General features: G+C 41.8%; 1 protein-coding gene and 1 non-coding gene across 2 annotated transcripts in view; one reads left to right on the top strand and one right to left on the bottom strand.

Moving 5' to 3' along the window:
• Positions 1-20,979, top strand: part of LOC126412375 (semaphorin-2A-like) — a 1,156,194-nt gene that overhangs the window by 291,608 nt on the left and 843,607 nt on the right. The window lies entirely within an intron of this gene.
• Positions 9,986-10,092, bottom strand: LOC126413594 (U6 spliceosomal RNA). The gene has a single exon (XR_007575380.1). It is a non-coding gene; the product is annotated as a U6 spliceosomal RNA (small nuclear RNA).

Here is a 20,979-nt window from a genome sequence, read left to right as displayed (position 1 = left end):
TGGAACCAAATCCGAAAACAGGCAGTATTGGTTGTACAGTAGAGAAATTAGCAGAACGCCAAATCTGGAAATGCACATAACATGCTAAATTTGTAAGACTCCAAGTTTGGAATTTGATATGATTAAAAAAAGCAAAAAAACAAGACTGTACAGTTTATCCAGATGTGTGTCTGCTTACCGTGTAAATGAAGCCATTCTTGCAAAAAAAAAAAAAAAAAAAAGTGTACAGTGAATATAGCTAGCTGTCCGACGTTAAGTGTAGGTCTTCACCGAACAGCAGTCGAGCATGAGCTCATCGCTATGGCACAACATAGTCTGTACCAAAAAGTACGTGAACATTTTGAATTATTTATCAATCATGCGCCAATAGCTGTAGAGTTCCACTACTCATAGGCAGCTTGTTTTCCTTTCTATGTCTATGCTCTGTAGAGAAAGGATTAGTGTGTGGGTATTTGTTATGAGAAAGTAATTTATTATTATTGTTGTTATTCCAGTTACATGAGTTTTTGTAGTACGCTGTAGTGAGGAACAGAGTTAAAAAAAAGTGAGGTACGACACTTTGACGGTATAAATTAAAGATGTAAGAGCATATTCTGCAACATGGTGGTAAATATTAATACAATATAGTTTGACATTACGAAGTGTGTGAATTCTACCAAAATATTTCTCCTCTAGACCATTTGTGTGTGCCTGAACCTAAAGAATGGTAACCATTTTACTATTATGAATGTCTTTTGTATCTAGCAGCAGAGTGCTGGAGTTTTGCTGTAAACATTCTACAAATATCGAGAATGTGCAACGCACTTACATTAAATATTCGGGTGCTGTGAATATGCGTCGGCGACTTCGTACGTTAAGAGTATATGTTTGACATTATATCCTTATTAGGCAACTCGCGCTTTTGTTGTCCGTACACACATGCATTTGTACTGAGTCGGTGTTGCGAAAAGTATTGACTAGATACTTTAGCAAGCCCCAGCTTGTCAATACGAACATTCTGACTACTGCCACGTGTGTAAACCAGGGCCTATACCACAATTCAGTATTAACGCAGAATAAACTTTTTTTTACCACAATACCGTCAGGTAATGTTATTTTGTGGGTCCTAAGGAAAAAAAACCAGGCCTCAAATGGAAACCATGATTTACAAATAGTGCAGATACTTCAGAGCACTAAATTAATTATAGATCTCAGCAGCGTATGATGACGTTGAAATAACGCTTCTTCGTCCTCGAAGTACAAACAGTGAAGAAATGACGGCACTCACGCAGTCGAATTATAAAAATTACAATTGCTTGATGAATGAGGAACAGACACGTCAGCGCTCCGAGACTGCGACACAGTCGGCTAAGAGCACCATGACAACAATGCACATAGGTGTGAGAACAGTGGTAGCGTTGGCGAATGGTCGACTTCGGTTCATTGGGAGAATTTGTGGAGACAGTGGTTCATGTTAAAGGAGACGGCATATAGAACTCTAGTGGACCCATTTTTGTGTAGTGTTCGAGTGTTTCGGATCCATACCAAGTCATATTAAATTATGGCATCGAAGCAATTCAGAGACCGAGGCGAACTGCTAAATTTACCAGTAGATTCGAAAAACGCCAACGGCCTTGCCTCAGTGGTAAATCCGGTTCCCGTCAGATCACCGTAGTTAAGCGCTGTCGGACTCGGCTAGCACTTGGATGGGCGACCATCCTGTCTGCCGAGCGCTGTTGGCAAGCGGGGTTCACTCAGCCCTTGTGAGGCAAACTGAGGAGCTACTTGGCTGAGAAGTAGCGGCTCCGGTCGCGGAAACTGACATACGGCAGTGAGCGCGAGCGGTGTGCTGACCGATTGCCGGACATTTGCCACGCCGGACATTTGCCACACTTGCCCCTACGCCAGGTAGCGATCCCTCAGGTAAGGGACGCCCTTCCTCGTTCTACTTCTGTCAGCTTTCAAACCACCGTCTCCACATCTTAATCGATACAACCAGTACGGAAGGGACCTTCTTCTTCGACATCTTGGCGAAATACAGAGCTTCTTTTCCGAAATCAAAATATTTATAACTTTTGGGAAACGAAAGCAATACCGACGATTATGTCAGTATAAATATAGATTCCTCAGTCTGTACGGTAGCTTCCTTTCACACTTACTGATTGCGATAGAAACAGTCCATCGCCATGGGAGCAAAAGAAAGGAACGATGTAAAGAGAATGCGAATGTACGCTAATCATTTCTTTTTGATCACTGCATTTGGGCCTACTTTAATTGCTACAACTGCATGCCCAAAACACAAGGAAAGAAGAAATGTGTATGTGAATGTTTGAAAAGAAGAACGACATACTCTACACTAATTTACTCTCTAAAATGCGATATCCCTTATGGTGAAACATTAGTTAATGAAGTGTAGCGGGACAATGTTCAAAACATGACTGAAAATACTCGTACGTTCACTAAATAGAAATAAGAACATCTATGATTGACATGTCATCTAAAGTCGACGTACATTTTTAAAATGTTAGAAATAAGGAAATGAAGTAATACAGAGTGCTATGCTTGTAACGTACTTTGTTGTTCTACATTGTTCAGCTCTGGTATTTACAGGGTCACAGAGAAAGCATCCTAGGTTTTGGAGCGAAAAGCCGTAATTGTAAGGATCTGCACTACAACAGAAACAAGAAGCACAACGTAAGGAAAAATAATGTAATGTGTATTCCAGCTCACAAGCGACATTGAAGCAGATAGTTCCTGTGACTTAGTACGGGCAGAGGTTACATTCGACAACCGGAATAAATTAATAACTGGCTCCCTTTACTGACCCCCCAGTCTCAGATGAAACAGTTGCTGAACAGATCAAAGAAAACTTGAGTCTCATCACAAATAGGAACCCTATTCTACAATTATAGTTGGCAGTGACTTCAATCTACCTTCCGTATGTTGACAAAAATACATTATCAGACCCTATTGTAGGTAGAAAACAACTTCTGTACTTGTTCTAAATACTTTTTTAAAAATTGAACAATTACTTCACGAGGCCATTCAAATTATAAATGGTTACGAAACACACTTGACCTCTTAGCCATAAATAATCCTGAGCATCACGACGGATACAGGGATTAGTGAACACAGTCGTAACGAAACTCAACTCCATAACAAAGAAATTCACCAAAACTAAACGCTAAATATACCTATTTATAAAAGCAGCTAAAAATTCGGTTGACTTCTTTCTAAGAGACAGTCTCCAATCCTTCCAAACTATGTAAGTGAACACCATATGTGGCTTAAGTTCAAAGAAATAGTATCAACAGCACTCGAGAGATTCATACCGAATAAATTAATAAGAGACGGAACTGATCCCCCATGGTACACAAAACACCACAGAAAGCTGCTGCAGGAGCAACGAAAAAGGCACGTACAATTTAGAGGAACGCAAAATCTCCAATATTGGCGAAGTTTTACCGAGGCTCGAAATTTGGTGGGCTTTTCAATGCGAGATGCATTTAATAGTTTCCACAACGAAAGTCTCTCTAGAAATGTGGCGGAAAATCCAAAGAGATTCTGGTCCTATGTTAAGTAAACCAGCGGAAAGGCTCAGTAAGTACCTTTACTGCGCGACGGTAATGTTACTGATGAAGTGGAGTTACTAAATGCAGTTTTCCAAAATTCTTTCAGCGAAGAAGACGAAGTAAATACTCCAGAATTCGAAATGAGAACAGCTGCAAACATAATATAGAAGTATATATGCCTTGTGTTGCGAAGCAAATCAAGTTACACTATCAAACAACTGATGTTGCAGAGGTGCCTGAACTGTCAGTGACAGAGGAAATCATCAATTATCTTTTCAAAAAGTCCCTAATGTATACGAAAAGTAGGTCTAATACGTTTCTGATGTTCTTCAATAACAATTAATTTTCAGTAGTAGCTCCTTGCCTAATTTCAGTTGCTTTTACTGGCCTGTTTAAAGATAATCAACAATTTAGTAAGGAATTTTAATTTTTAAAGGACTATATCTAAATGTACTTAAATAGATTTGCATCTATTATAAATGTTTGCAGCTAAACTTAAATAAAAAAAAATTGAGATGCCAAAATTGTCAACCTTAGGATCAGATCAGCTTTGGGATGTCAATTTTAGGTCCAATTCAAAGGTTTAGTTCCCATTTTCTTTAACAAACCTTATACTATCAGTTTAACAAAGCATGATATTTTAGGTGATAGTTGCGACTCTGAAGCTTAAGAAAATAATTTTAGAACTCACAATTATTTAATAGTATGGCCATAATATTAGAAGGCAGAAAAAAGTTATCTTAACGTGACAACAGTAGGAGCTCTTACTTAAAAAGGAAATTGCTATTGAAAAAAATTAGATGTAACTGTAAATTCTGGTTACAGGAGGATCATTTGAATGATGTTTAATGTTGGTTTCGTTAATTCACTGCTTCTTGATTACGCGCTAGTAAACCTAGCTAGTTACATCGTTAACCTATTTAGGGATACTTCTGTGAGGCTTGAAACACTCTATATTTTTCCAATAAAGGCTGATTCCCATTTCACTTTGCACAGGCTTTGGACTATCAAAATGATAAATGACCATTTACCATTTTGAAATGTTTAAAATCAGCCTAAACAGGCTGAACTAATGTACACTCTATTTACAATTACAACTTAATATTAGCGCCGATAATCCTGCTTCAATGTTTTAGTAATTTTAAATCAGTAATCTGCGAGGTCTCAGTGGTCCTCATAGTTTTTAATACATTATTTTTAACGTATTTTAGTCCAGTTTCTGAATATGGGCAATGGCTTTCAAGCAAGGCCTAATGTTGCCAGTCTCTTCATAATTCTTTACGATTCTCTCTATCCTGTCGTTCAGCTTCAAGTACTTCTTCTTCCTCTTCTTACCTTCAAGATTCATTTTCAATTTCATTTACATGCAGTTTGTGAGCTCTGCTTCCTTTTTCAAGCACTCCACCAAATAGGTGATTCTAGGGTGAGGGTTTCCAATATTACTATTTATTTTGATGTGCCACCCGTCAACAGCATTCGTCGTTCGGTGCCTTTTTCCATAGCAGTTCCACATTTCTATTGGGATATCTTCATTGTCTAGCCAGTTGTCCACAAAATAGTCAAAAAATTGAGCATTCCGTTATCAGGAGCTTCTGCATGAATCTCAATCCTTCCATTGCTTACGTCCTCCTGTTTTACAAATGCCAGCGCTGCACACATGCTGACGTGAAGTCCTAAATCCTCGTTCTGGCGGTACTCCTCCATAAACTCTTCTACATGTGGAAATAGCATCCATTTATTTCAATTGTGGGAAAAACTTGACGAATGGCCGATATCCCAGCTGCCTCAAAATCGACATTCACTTCTTTAGGACACCACTCAGGGATTGCCTGTTTTATCAGACGAAACAGACGAACGTATGTGTCTTTCTTCTTATTTGGGAGCAGTTCAAATACAATCGGAAGAATGTTTGTTTCTTTAATCGGGCCTCCTAAGTCTACGTGTATGGTGTAGATTTGTTCGAACTGCTTGCTGCAGCTCTTAAATGTTCCATCCATAAAAAAAATGGGAACATGTTTTTAAACTTTCTTTTCTCTTGCGTCCACTAAAAATCATTATTCTCTCCTGTAATCTATCGTCTTCTAGGAGAAAATCAGTGCCATCCCCCATTTTTAATAGATCTTCATGAAGATCAATTTCATAAGAGTTCGTAGGCTCTTGTTGGTTCCCCCACGCTTGACTCCGTCGACGACGCATGGTTCTCTTCATAGATTCTGAATTAGGCATCACTGTAACAAAGTCACAACCTTTATTATGAAGATTTTCCACTTCATCCGCGTAAATCTCCGATAACTGCGTAGTTTCTTCTTGAGACCTTCTCTTCGCCCTTTCCACTCGCTTTCTCATTTCCAGAGCCACATCGTCAGGTGGTCCACAGAGATGTTCTGATACGTTCAACACTTCTCCGTTCTTCGAAAGCAGCTATCCCTTGCAATGATCCGCTTTTCGGCGTAACCATTGTAATGAGCAGAAGGCGTGCCCTTGTTCGTTGTAATAACTTCCATACTGATGGTCACGTTAGGAACTTCGAAAGCAAACTGCGACCAGTGTGCGGGTTCGGTAACCGTCCACGGGCATTCCACGGGTTGGGCGACGGGCGAGGAGGAGGAGGAGGAGGAGGAGGAGGAGGAGGAGGCGGCGGCAAGGGACCCGACTCTTCGGAGTAGGTAAAATCGTGGCAAATGTCCGGACACCGTGCTGACCACATGCCCCTCCATATCCGCATCCAGTGACGCCTATGGGCTGAGGATGACACGGCGGCCGTTCGGTAACGTTGGGCCGTCATGGCCTGTTCGGGAGGAGTTAAGTTTAAGATGCGAACAACACCCAGGTATTATTTAGATGCTCCGAGAACTTAAATGGGAGTCTCTGGAGGGAAGACAACGTTCTTTCCGAAAAACACTACAGATAAAATTTAGAGAACCGGCATCTAAACTGACTGCAGAACGATTCTACTGCCATCAACAAACATTTCGCGTAAGGACCACGAAGATAAGACAGGAGAAATTAGGACCCATACGGGGACATATAGACTGTCGTATTCCCCTCACACTATTTGTCAGTGGAACAGAAAAAGGAAATGACAAGCAGTAGTAGTACAGGGTATTCTCAGCCACGCGCCGTACGGTGGTTCGTGGAATGTGTATGTAGATGTAGACGTAGATGCAGGTGGACCAGGAGGAGGGGGTGACCTTCACAGGCAAATATTTGGTTCTATAATACATCCTTGAATTATAACTAAAGTCTGGCATTTGAATAATTAAGTACAGCCACAAACTAATAAATTATTTGAGGTGTAAGTGTAATGTCAACGTTTTCACTGGTGAAAAGGACGAGTTGTTCTTGGCCAAACGAAAGCAAAAACTAACAATACTTCACTTGTTCATTAATCTCGTCTCAGAGGCTTTTCTCGTAAAGCTAACAACTGAATCGCTTATTTATTAGCAGTTTATTACCTCAAACAAATGTTGCGCGAAATGCGTAATTGTAGTCCTTGAAAATGGTGCTGTATCTCCAAAACTTAATGAAAGGTTTCCTTGTGGCGCACTCCATCTGTTCTGAACAGCAGTGTCTTGCAGTATTTCAGAACTTTGTACTGATGTACTCTTTCAGAATTTTATCGTGTTTTAATTCTTTTGTTTTGTGTGCTGACTGGTTCTATACCAAGTGGTTCAAATGGTCTCTCGAAACATGAGCTATATAAATAAAAATGTAAACATAATACGTTTGTTTGCGTGCCATCTCCCGCAGCAGCTGTTAACATTTGTTACTATAGGTTATTCGTCTCCATCTGACTACAACCTAATTAAAAAGAATTACACCAGACGCGTTTTGTTTCTATTTATGAAGCATTCCGTAAATTGGATACATCCGTTTGTACATTTTTGATTGTTTTAGGTTAAAAACAGCGTATTCTTTAAAAAAGCAGCTCTGCAAGTTAGTTACGGTGTTTCTTTACGTATTCTGCTCCTTCCCTCCTTGCTAGCAGCGGTTGGTGTCGAAAGGCTTTATTTCACATCTGCACTCGGTAGTATTTCCTGCACTGCCCTATTTACAGTTCACTTTCTTAAGTTGGTTTTTATTCCGCACTGTCACAGTGTTCATGTCTGTTAGTTTGTTTTCGCTCACGTTGTGAGTAACCTGGGAAACGATTTTCTGTGTGTGTGTGTGTGTGTGTGTGTGTGTGTGTGTGAGAGAGAGAGAGAGAGAGAGAGAGAGAGAGAGAGAGAGAAATAGTGGGAAATACGACTTCGAGTTCCGGATCGGCACAAATTTTCACTGTTGTCATTCCATTATACAGGTGACTGTTGTATTTCATGACGGCTGTAGTCGTTGCATGCTTGTCCCAAGAAACATTACATCGTGATTCGGAATAACACAGACACTGCTATATAGATAGTGATAGAACACGTTTCTTTAGAACACTGTCAGTTCCTATAACTCTTTCGTATTGTGAAGCTGCAGACAGACATTCAGTAAAAATAAGCAACCAGTCTGCATAACCAATGGAATTAAAATATCATGTGGCAGGAAACAGGAGCTGTATCATAACGTGTAGGACAGTCAGAGCTGTGCTACAAAATTTAATTGTAGACAATACAACAAAGTGCTGAAGATTGTCATCGTACAGACTAAAGCATTACGCTTAGAGAATAGAAATCTCTCAGAATGTAATTAAAACTGTATGGTCAGCTGTCAGTCAGGTCAGTATGTGCGTGCTGAAGATATTACACCTCTCCTGATTGAGAATGAAATCGTTAATGACTGATCAGAGTGATGCAGAATATTTAATAATCATTTCCTGTCAGTAGTAAAAATGTAAATGTCGTGTGACTGTGCCTTCCCGTCGGGCAGACCGTTCGCCTGGTGCAGGTCTTTCGATTTGACGCCACTTCGGCGACTTGCGCGTCGATGGGGATGAAATGATGATGATTAGGACAACACAACACCGAGTCTCTGTGCGTAAAAAAAATCTCCGACCCAGCGGGGAATGGAACCTGGCCCCTTAAGAATGACATTCTGTAGCGCTGATCACTCAGCTACCGGGGGCGGACCTGCCGGTGTTGACGAAGCGAAATTAAAATTTTATTGGTACAGGTAAATATGCAGAACTATTAAAACTGGTGCTCTGAGACATCTACATAGATGGAAAAAAATCGCATCACTAAGATGGATTTACACTACTGGCCATTTAAATTGCTGACCACGAAAATAACGTGCTACAGACGCGAAATTTAACCGACAGGAAGAACATGCTGTGATATGCAAATGATTAGCTTTTCAGAGCATTCACACAAGGTTGGCGCCAGTGGCGACACCTACAACGTGCTAACATGAGGAAAGTTTCCAACCGATTTCTCATACACAAACAGCAGTTGACCGGCGTTGCCTGTGAAACGTTGTTGTGATGCCTCGTGTAAGGAGGAGAAATGCGTACCATCACTTTTCCGACTTTGATAGAGGTCGGATTGTAGCCTATCGCGATTGCTGTTTATCGTATCGTGACATTGCTGCTCGCGTTGGTCGAGATCCAATGACTGTTAGCAGAATATGGAATCGGTGGGTTCAGGAGGGTAATACGGAACACCGTGCTGGATCCCAACGGCCTCGTATCACTAGCAGTCGAGATGATAGGCATCTTTTCCGCATGGCTGTAACGGATCGTGCAGCCACGTCTCGATCCCTGAGTCAACAAATGGAGACGTTTTCAAGACAACCATCTGCACGAACAGTTCGACTACGTTTGCAGCAGCATGGACTATCAGCTCGGAGGCCATGGCTGCGGTTACCCTTGACGCTGCATCACAGACATGAGCGCCTGCGATGGAGTACTCAACGACGAACCTGGGTGCACGAATGGCAAAACGTCATTTTTTCGGATAAATCCAGGTTCTGTTTACAGCATCATGATGGTCGTATCCGTGTTTGGCGACATCGCGGTAAACGCACATTTGAAGCGTGTATTCGTCATCGCCATACTGGCGTATCACCCGGCGTGATGGTATGGGGTGCCATTGGTTACACGTCTCGGTCACTTCTTGTTCGTATTGACATCACTTTGAACAGTGGACGTTACATTTCAGATGTGTTACGACCCGTGGCTCTACCCTTCATTCGATCCATGCGAAATCCTACATTTCAGCAGGATAATGCACGACCGCATGTTGCAGGTCCTGTACGGGCCTTTCTGGATACAGAAAATGTTCAACTGCTGCCCTGGCCAGCACATTCTCCAGATCTCTCACCAATTGAAAATGTCTGGTCAATGGTGGCCGAGCAACTGGCTCGTCACACCACGCACACAGTTTTAATCTGCCAGGAAGTTTAATGCGACACCTGTTCTAGTTGACTGTTGAATACTCTACTCGGTTATTATTATTATTGCAGAGGGCAGCCAGACCTCTGACCGAACACGCTGAGCTACCGTACCGGCAAAACGTGTGAGACACTTCACAATTTTGCGTGTCATTCTTGCCCAGAGGCTACGCTAATCTTCTCTCTAACGTTCCAATTTCAGTATACGTACTGGAGAAGCAAGTACGACCATTTGGCTATCCGTGCGTGACTCACGACCAGACCCAACCTTTCATATTCGTCAACCATGTGTCTACATCGTGTACTCATACATCCATTATATATATATTTCCCGAACAAGGGCAATATTTTCCGTACTGCTGACACCTGGTGAGCGACTTTCAAGTAAACTATCTTCCCTGTACGGGATTATGCATGATGGATATAAGAGTACAGGTTGAAGACACATGGTTGACAACATACGGAAGTTTGGGTGTAGTCATGAGTCTTGCTCGTATAGCCAAAGGGTAATGAGACCGCTCGCCCTAAGCGGGGAATCAGGGTTCGAGTTCCGGTCAGCCACAAATATTCATTGTCGTCATTCCATTACACTGCTGATGGTTGTCCACAATCCCAGCTCCAAATACATTTCTTGTATGTATTCTATTTGTCGTTAAAATTGTCTGAATTGTAGTCTACTTGCAAATTTGACCTTTAAATACCATCATTACATGTGGGCTCGAATCTCTAAATATTTTGTTTATTGTTTGTGACTGAACTGCTTTCTGTTAGCATAACAGTCTGTATATCATGATGTGATAGGTGCCCTTCAAATAATGAAAAAAGTATTGTCTATGATCTTACTGTTGTTTCCGCGCACCCTAGCCGGAATTCAATTAAGTCCATTAACCTTCTTTTCTCGGGAGATTCAGCTAGAGCGTTTATATTGCTTCTTCTTAGAAAATTAACTTCATGTCTTTCTTAATAACCGAGCCCAGCACAGCGTCAGGTCTGGAGAGGAAAATCGTGCAGTATGGTTCAAATGGCTCTGAGCACTATGGACTTAACATCTGTGGTCATCAGGCCCCTAGAACTTAGAACTACTTAAACCTAACTAACCTAAGGACATCACACACATCCATGCCCGAGAGAGGATTCGAACCTACGACCGTAGCGGTCGCGCGGTTCCGGACTGAAGCGCCTAGAACCGCTCGGCTACACCAGCTACAGCCTGGTTCAAATGGCTTTGAGCACTATGCGACTTAACTTCTGAGGTAATCAGTCGCCTAGAACTTAGAAGTAATTAAACCTAACTAACCTTAGGACATCACACACATCCATGCCCGAGGTAGGATTCGAACCTGCGACCGTAGCAGTCGCGCGGCTCCGGACTGAGCGCGGCCGGCCGTGCAGTATGAAAGTGGCGGTGATGTAGTGGGCGGGGGGAGACTGTAGAAGCCGATAATTAAGTTTTCCCTGAAAATTCTGCAACTAACTTCCAGCATAGATATCTGACAAGATGTACTCCTTCTAAGCAGCCCTTTGGAATCTTCGTATGCTCTATGAGTAAAAAAATTATGAAATTATTTCTCGTCTTTTACAGGGTACTAACTTCCTCAGTTACAATGACGTACAGTGCTGCTGTTTGCTTATTAATAAGTTTTGAAAGTAAGGAAGAGGGAAAGCAATAATAAATGCTTATTTTTAATTAAAACTTTAATATACTCGTATGTTGAAACGACAAACTACGTCCGTGAGTCTTAGCAAGGTGGGGGCTATATAGTTCCAAATTCAAAATTACTTTCTCCAAAGGCAAAGTCGCAAATGTTTACGCTGTTCCCAGCCAGAACTACCTTACAGGAAAGTGCTACTGAAATTCATTTCACAACTCTCTACTGCTAAATTCCCAACATATTTAGTCACAGAGATTACCCTTACGATACCTTTCAACCACCTCAAAAACAATTATTGAAGTGCTAGTTACGTTTCACTGTGACAGTCTCAAAAAGTAATATCATAGATACAGTTTTCTTAATAATTACATTATGTGCCCTCTTTCTGATATCAATTATTTTCATGTAGTTCTTTCTTACGATGAGAATTTAATTACATTAACTCAAGACATTATTTATTCATTTATCAACCATTGTATGAGTGCAGATTCGTTAAAATTTAGATCCCTAGCGGGATTATTGGAGCCATTTACTCTCACATGCAGAATGAACGATGGTCAATATTGAGGGTGTCCATCTCTCTCGCGTGTGGTATAGCATCAAATGAAACAAAAATAGAGGACAAATATCAGGGTTCCAACACAAATTCGTTTTTATAGTATCTGTGCTTGGAAGAGAAAACAATGGAATTAAAAAAGATTACATTTATCGTGTTCCTTGAGTGGGTACGCAGCGTTGCCCCAGTATGTATTTATTCAGATCTTCTTGTATTAGTCCATCTCCTCTTTCCCTCTTTCTCTGTCCATTTCCATAAACCTTTCTCTCTGACCGCCTCCTCCACCGCCCCCTTTTTTCCGTCTCCTCCTGTCCTTCTCTATTTCTCCTTCTCCACTTTTCTCCTAATCTGCGACTCCCTCCTGTGTTCATCCTCTCCTACCACCTCTAATTCCATATTCTTCTCCCTCTCTCTTTGTCAGACTTCTCCTCCCACTCCCTCCGTCCATCTCATCCTCCATGCTCTCTCTGTCCATCTCCCCCTTCCCCTTCTCCCTGTTCATCTCACCCCTTTCCCTTCTGGGTCCCCTATCACTGTACCTGTCCCCTCGCTGTTTGTTCATCTCCTAGTTCTCCCTTCTCTCCTCACGTTATCACATTCACCCCAATAGCAGGCTGGTGGTTCTTAGGCCTACAGTATTTCTTTCCACATTATAACCAATATGTGTACCAAATTTTATTGAAATCGTTCCAGGAATTTCGCAAGAGCTTTACATACCCATGCCTTTGCTCGCATACACAGTTGTCAAATATATTTCACACACACTTAACATATTCCACGCGTATTTTTATACATATTTCATCTGTGTGTGTAACGAATTTTGCCCTGCAGTTACATTTTCACGTGGCTCAGTGTTTATGACGTCATATCTCCTGAGCTATGTGTCGTACAATGACATATGGAGATACTGTATGCGAAAACTTCTGCGAATAGAGCATGTGACAAAGAAGTAATAAAATAAAACACCATGCATGATGTGGCAGTTTTTCCTCGCATTTCAGTAATTGACATAATGCAATTAATTATTAAGACGTACTGCGTTAAAGGTTTCAAATTATGTGTAAACTTTGTTGCAAGTCTGTAAGTGCTCTCATTCACAAATACCGCATGACTAAACTAAGGGTATTCTCGCGTCTTGGGCTACACTGCTTTTTCACCACAACCCTTTTGATAGTTTGGCGGTCCTACCCACAGTGATTCTTCCTCGACAGTGTATGTACAAAGCTTGGTAGAAATCGCTCCAGAGGTTTAGGGGGAGATGTGAGATGTACACACAACACACATTTTTATAGTTTGTATGAAATTATTAGTCCTCATCACCCTTTTTTATAGCTTATTGTCAAAAATGAAAAAAGAAAAAAACCACACGCCCGAAGCGACACTTTTACATATAAGGCTCAAGAAAGAAAATGGGCCCTCACAACTTACTGCGGAAGAATTCTCGAAGACTGTATCAGCAGAGAGTAGTATTAATGAATCTTTCCAATTCGCTTGCGAAGACCGAAGTATCCCGTCTATTGCTGTTTCCTAGGTTCCACGGCGACTGCGTGCTTCTGACTGGTTTGATGTGGCGCGCCACCACAAATTCCTCTTCTGTGCGAACCTCCTCATCTCAGAGTTGCACTTGAAACCTACGTCCTCAATTGTTTGCTTCTTATACTCTAATCTCTCTTTTCCTCTACTTTTTTAACCTCTACAGCTCCCTCTAGTACCATGGAAGTTATTCTGTGGAATCTTAACAGATACCCTACCATCCTGTCCGTTCTTCTTGTCGGTGTTTCCCGCATATTCCTTGCCTCGCCGACTCTGCGGAGAGCCTTCTCATTCATTACCTTATCAGTCTACCTGATTTTCATCATTCTTCTGCAACACCACATCCCAAATCCTTCGATTCTCTGTTTTTCTGGTTTTTCCACAGTCCCTGTTTAACTGCAATGTAATGCTGCACTCCAAAGGTACATTCTCAGAAATTTCTTCCTCAAATTCAGGCCTTTGTTTGATACTAGTCCGGCATCGCGCGCCGTGGGTTTTGATTCCGCACCAGACGGCATGGACGTCGAAGACACACTAGAGGTCTCTGCACCATCGCGCCGTAAGCTGAGGCGGCGCGCGCCTCCTGGCCCACGTACAATGTGAGGGCGCCTCGGTGGAACACGTGGTCCCAGCGTCCGACAGCGCCGTCCCCAATTTATGTATTTAAGTTCCTGCCTCTCGCTCAGCCAGTCAGTCTGATCTTCGCCTACGTCTATCGACATCTTCCCTACAGACAGCGTTCCGGTCGCGGTTACAACTATTAGACTTCTCTTGGACAATAATTCCCTTTTTGCCAGTTCTAATCCGATTTTTTATGACCTCCTTGCTCCATACATCGAGGGTTATTTTGCTGTATAGGTAACAGAAATCCTTAAGTTCATCTACTTCCTGATGATCAATCCTGATGTCTCATTTCTGCTATTTCTCACTGCTTTTGCCTTTCTTCAATTTATTCTCAATTCATATTTGTACTCTTAGCACTGTCCATTCCATTCAGTAGGTTCGGTAATTCTTTTTCACTTTCTCTGAGGATAAATGGTTCAAATGGCTCTGAGCACTATGGGACTTAACATCTATGGTCATCAGTCCCCTAGAACTTAGAACTACTTAAACCTAACTAACCTAAGGACGTCACTGAGGATAGCAGTATCGTAAGCGACGCTTATCATCGTTATCCCTTCCCCTGAATTTTAATTCCACTCTTGACCTTTTATTTACGTCTTTGCTTTTTGATGTACAGATTGAACAGCAGGGGCGAAATACTACATCTACATCTACATGGATACTCTGAAAATCACATTCAAGTGCCTGGCAGAGGGTTCATCGAACCACCTGCACAATTCTCTATTATTCCAAACTTGCATAGCGCGCGGAAAGAACGGACACCTATGTATATCTTTCCGTACGAGCTCTGATTTGCTTTATTCTATCTTGGTGATTGTTTCTCCCTATGTAGGTCGGTGTAAACAAAATATTTTCGCATTTGGAATAGAAAGTTGGTGATTGAAATTTCGTGAGAAGGCTCCGTGCAGCGAAAAACGCCTTTGTTTTAATGATGTCCTCCAAAATCCTATTTCAATGACCCTCTTTCCCCTATTTCACGATAATACAAAACGTGCTGTCCTTTAAACTTTTTCGATGTATTCCGTCAATCCTATCTGGTAGGGATCACACACCGCGCAGCAGTACTCTAAAAGAGGACGGACAAGCGTATTGTAGGCAGCCTCCTTAGTAGATCTGTTACATTTACTAAGTGTCCTGCCAATAAAACGCAGTTTTTGGTTAGCCTTCCCCACCTTACACCCAGTCTTACACCCTTGTGCTTGGTTCTTGTACATATTATTATACTGTCGTCTTTCTCTATAGCTTACCCCTATTTTTTCGTAGAATTTCGACCATTTGGCACCATTTGACATTGTCGAACTCTTTTTCCAGGTCGATAAGTCCTATGAACCTGTCTTTATTTTTCTTCGCAGTGTAGACGATGATCAAAGCTGCCGTTGCGAGTTGCTTGCTCACAAGGAATGGAACTCGTAGTATGCGCGGTTTCGGCTTTCTTCCCTCCCTGCTGCGCGGACGCCCAGCTGAGCCCCTCCTCGAAGGCCAGGTGCGCACCGGCAGGTGGCGTACAGTACGAGGAAACGGGACCAGCCAAATTCCCGTCACTAACAGCCTGTTAGCGGCCTCTTTCATCTACAGGTAGACCCCCCACCGTTGCCTTCTCCACAGCCGAGCAACGGCCGCCGCTGATTCATAGCACTATGTCTTCAGTAGAGGACTACTCACTGGCGCATTGTGTCTGCCTCAGGTCGTGTTTCTTTCTTTCTCAGCAAATGGTAAGGAACATCCATCAAGTAGCCCAACAAACCTATACCCCCGCCGGCAAAACATTGCACTTGACAGTTCGCATTTTGTCTATTTAGGTTGGCTACACTGTAATAGCGATGTTGCAACAGCAGCCTCTATACACACAGCAGACGATACAGTTTTCCGTCCCGTCTCGTAAATGCAAGCGACTGAGCAATTACAGTGTATATAAAAACTCGTTTTTAGTTGTACTACAATGACAGGAAGTAAACAACCGTATAACAATGCATGTAAAAGCATAACAATGCGCACCCTTTCGATAATGGAGCAAAGAAATACAAAAAAAAACAAGCATCTGACGACTGGTACTTACAAATCAATAATGTACGTAGTTTACAAAATAAATAATAACCGAGATTGCAATAAATAACCAATATTAGTAATTTTTCACTCACCAATTTACAGCGATAATGGCGCAATTCCATCCAGCTCGCCATCGTCACTGTTGTCCTACTCATCGCCAAAACCGTCTTCATCGTCGTCATCAGCAAGACAAATCATTAATTGTTCATGGCCACTGATAATTCCTTCTATTGTCTGTGCTGCTCGTATAAGCTTCTCGACGTGCTCTACTTTTTTTCTCCATGAGGCTGCATCCACAGTCACAAGAGCTTCATGCAACAGCTTTTCCACCTCTGTTATTGTAAAGGACTTGTTGTTGTTCCTTACATATATTTTTACATCACTCCATATTAACTCAATAGGGTTGAAATGGCAGTGATATGGTGGCAGCCTTATTACAGTATGACCCTGCTCCTTTGCAATTTCGTCTACTACATATGTAGGTGTCGTAGGCTTATTTTCTTTAACAAGAGAATACAACAGAACGTTTGTCATATCCGCTGCAATATTTCGAGCCTGTAACCACTGCACCATAACTTCTTTCCGATCATTTGTGGTTGGGGCTTTGTTCTGTATCACCGAATGATATGGAGCATTGTCCATTACAATTGTTGTAGGGACAGGAAATTGTTTTAAAAGGTTCCTAAACCACTCAACAAATCGTGTGTGATCCATATCTTCATGGTAATCACCAGTCTTTTTCGATCTAAAAACTAAAAGTGCGTCAGGGACAAAACCACTGGAGGAGCCTGCATGAACCACAATTAATCTAGCTCCTCTTCCCGTCGGCTGATGGCCGCTACTGCTGGGTGTGTTATCCGTCCAACATTTACTGACAGCTTCCCCGGCATTAACCCACGTTTCGTCTAGCCAAATTATGGAATGAATGTCTCTGCCCACAAGTTTGTGCAAGAAAATGCTACGAGCGGTAACAATATGTGCCCTCTCTCACAGTACTTTGCGTCCGTCTAGCGTTTTGTAACGGAAACCCATATTTTTTAGCACAATTTTTAGTGATGTTTTACCACCCCTGAAGAGTTCACTTTCTTTTAAAAAGATTAACAACTTAGCTACAGTCGGATACTCTTTTCTGCTGTAGTAAGCATAAAAATGCCTACGAATTGCATCAGTCTGGAAAGAATCTGAATCTGTGATAGGACTAGGCCGCTTTTTCTTCTTTCCCGGGGTTGATAAAAATGTATTATTTGATCCAGACAGCTCGGAATCATTACGGCTCACTTCAGTATCTTCCAAGTTTTGTAGTAATACTACCTTACTTACTACGGTTCTTGCACTAATACCAAGAGTTTTCGACGTATTCCACCACTTTGTCGGCAGGAATTGATGGCTGTCCATGAATGCTTACGTAGTTTTTCTCCTGCTCGTAAAACTCACGAGTTCTGCGTAATAACTCCAGTGCCTGGCTGTTTAGCGGCACCCCTCGACGCAAAGGATTGTCACTAAGTGAACGAAGTCTTTTCGGTGGCATTTTCCAAGTATGTACACTCACAATGTAACGAAAGTCACAACTATATAGCACACAGTACAACGAAAACACGCGGTAAACAACATACAATTCACGTTGTATACACATTCACTAAACAAAGCCGGCAACGCGGGAACTTTGACGTCACAGCACGTGAGTAACAGCAGTGCTCACTGCGCTGTGATTGGCTGGCGCCCCACGCTGAACACCTAGCGCCTATCGTTCTTCACTTGTTACTCTGTTACGCTGCCAACTTCATGCGCAAACGTCAAGTGCAATGTTTCAGCGGCTCAGGTATAAGCAAAGGCTGTGGACAAATGACAGCCTGCAGTTTCTGGTTTTGGCTCTGTGTACAGTGATGTGATGTATTCTGTAGATACTTCACGAATACCTTCGAACATGAAATATTGTGCTTTGGTATTAATTCATCCTAATGTCCATCCGAAGTGAAACTTCAATTAATTCATAGTGAGTATTTACTTTTAAGTTCCAAATAATCAGCCTTTGAACTGAATGTCGGAACAAATATCAGATAGCACGGAAGATGTTTCTGAGGAACGAATACAAACCGCTATGAAATTTGAATTTGGATTTATCATCTGAAATGAACGAGACATTGATCTTGTCTTGGACAAGTTTCGTAGAACCTTTGTTGTTAACAGTATGATGATGGCTTAGGTTTGATAAGAAACCATAGGCGATAACAGATTTTTTTGAAATAAAAATTTATTTCTAAGATGAAATGTCATCGCGCTTAGAACTTTTCCCTTTAATGGATTTCAATTCTTTTTTTGAGAAACGGAGCGTAATTTGTCACAGTGCTAATACGTTATTTGTTTGGCGAAAGTTTTGGATCTTGTGTAACAAATAGAAATCGGTTTGTATGACTTACGTGAAACATGGAGGATGGGGCTTCGGTCTAGGTCGTGCACTTTTGCCGACTTAGAAGCAGCCACATATTTTATGGGTTATTTTATTAGGGAAGGAAGGGGAGAGCATCAAAATTCACTGGGATTTAGTTTATAATTGAACACAGTCGTGGAAATAAGTATTCATACAGTAGGTGGTGACAAACTACGATGGTGTGTTGGGATAGTAAATCATCCACAGCGCCGACACGAATAAGTACGACGATGTAACGTCAGATAACCATGTTCTTTGTAATGAAGCTTCCCGTACGCCATGAATCTACTCTGGGAAAATAACATATGTTACACTCCGCACGGTCTACGACAGGGCAAAATGTATTCATACAGCGGACTACTTTCAACCAAACAAACGGCTGACGCAGCCCCGGAGTGCATGCCACACTTGTGTAGTCGTGTGGCGGCCGTGAAGCAACAGCACGTCGGACGTGGGTACCGTGGAACAGCAGAATGGACCGCAAGGGGAAGGAAACGACCATTGAGGAACGAAACATCGTTGTCGCCCAATATCTTGAACAAAAGCCGTATGCCAAAATTCCGAACATCATAGGACAAAGCCGAGCGACTGTGCAGTCTATCATTAAGCGATATAAGGACAGACATGTAGTAATAAACAGTGAACGACACGGTCGTCCACAGAAGCTTACAACAAGAGAGACCAGAATGCTACTAAGAATCATCAAGAAAAACACGAAAACGACAGCGTCGGCACTATCCGCATATGTACATGACCACTTCCGTAAGGACATCACTCCAAGGGCAGCTCGTACCATTCTCAATCGTTCGGGCTACAGAGCCAGGGTCCCGAGACGAAAGCCCTACATCAGCAAAAAGAACAGGAAGTGGCGGACGGAATGCGCGAAACAGCATGTATCCAAGACAACAGACTTCTGGGATACTGTATTTTTTAGTGATGAAAGCATATTTAATATCATGGACAGATTTGTGTATATGAACATTCTCAAACAGAACTTACAACAGCTGTTGACACCTTGGGTCTTCCTAGAAATTATTACTTCCAACAAGACAATGATCCCAAACATACGGCGCAAATTGTCCGTCTGTGGTTGCTGTACAACACTCCACACACTCTTAAATCACCAGCTCAGAGTCCGGACTTGAATCCCATCGAACACTTGTGGAGTAAGCTGGAAACACGAGTGAGAAAACACGACATCCGTAGTAAGGCCTCTTTGAAAGAGGCTCTCCTTCGAGAATGGAAAAGTATTATGTCGGAAACTACAAGAAAATTGGTCCATTCCATGCCACGGAGGTTACGAGAAGTAATACATCGGAAGGGTATGCATATGAAGTATTAAACATGTTCTGGCTTTGTTAGAAGTGTCATTTTCTGTTGGTGTATGAATACTTAATTCCCAGCGCAGTAGAGAACTTGGCAGACGTTTATGTATTTTGTATTCTCGATCTATATACCAGCATAGCAGCATTGGCGACTGGCCGATGTGTATAGTGAATATCCAATTAGTGTTTTTGGTTTCGTCTTGTCAATAAAGGCAGTTTACTTTTCCACGCTCTAGTGTATGTATACTTATTTCCATTACTGTATAAACAAACGCGCGACTCCAACGCACACTCCGCGTCTTCATTCACTCACACATTCGTCAAGAAGATGCCTGGCTTGTCAGCATGCTCACTTCTGCTGGAAATACCATAGCACAACATTGTCACAGGTACTGTCCCAAACTGTCATTAAATTTTGAACGTATGTAAGCATTGCACCGGCACAATATCGGTATCTACTTGTGGGTATGAAAGAAAAGAAACGAGAAAATGGTAAAAGAATAACCTAAATACTGAAATCTGCCTTAAAATGTTCTGCAGAAAGGAAAATACATGAAAATATTTGTAAGAAACTACCACAGCTGTACTGATACACATGTATTACGTCACGACCAATTTCGTTCGAAAGAACTTCATCAGGTTACACTGCCAACAGTCTTCCTAACAAATATGCCAATATTGTAAGAACTCCATTGACACTGCAGTTTGATGATGTTTTTTCGAACAAAATCGATCCAGTCATAATAGATGTGTATCATTACATCTGTGGTGGTTTCTTATTAATATTAAAAAAATCAGCTGCGGAACTGAAGATGATAAAAAAATCGAATTTTGCCGTCATCCAATAGCTGTGTCACATGTTCAGATGAATGACATAGTAAACAACAGTTGTGATGTGCAAAAGTAGGTTAAATCGCTAGAAATCCAGGAGTTCCCAGGGACTCCTAAA

Source organism: Schistocerca serialis, chromosome 7 (assembly GCF_023864345.2).
Source record: "Schistocerca serialis cubense isolate TAMUIC-IGC-003099 chromosome 7, iqSchSeri2.2, whole genome shotgun sequence".
Taxonomy (NCBI): Eukaryota; Metazoa; Arthropoda; class Insecta; order Orthoptera; family Acrididae; genus Schistocerca; species Schistocerca serialis.
Note: the sequence above shows the minus strand (reverse complement) of the source record. Positions and strands in the feature narration are given on the sequence as shown.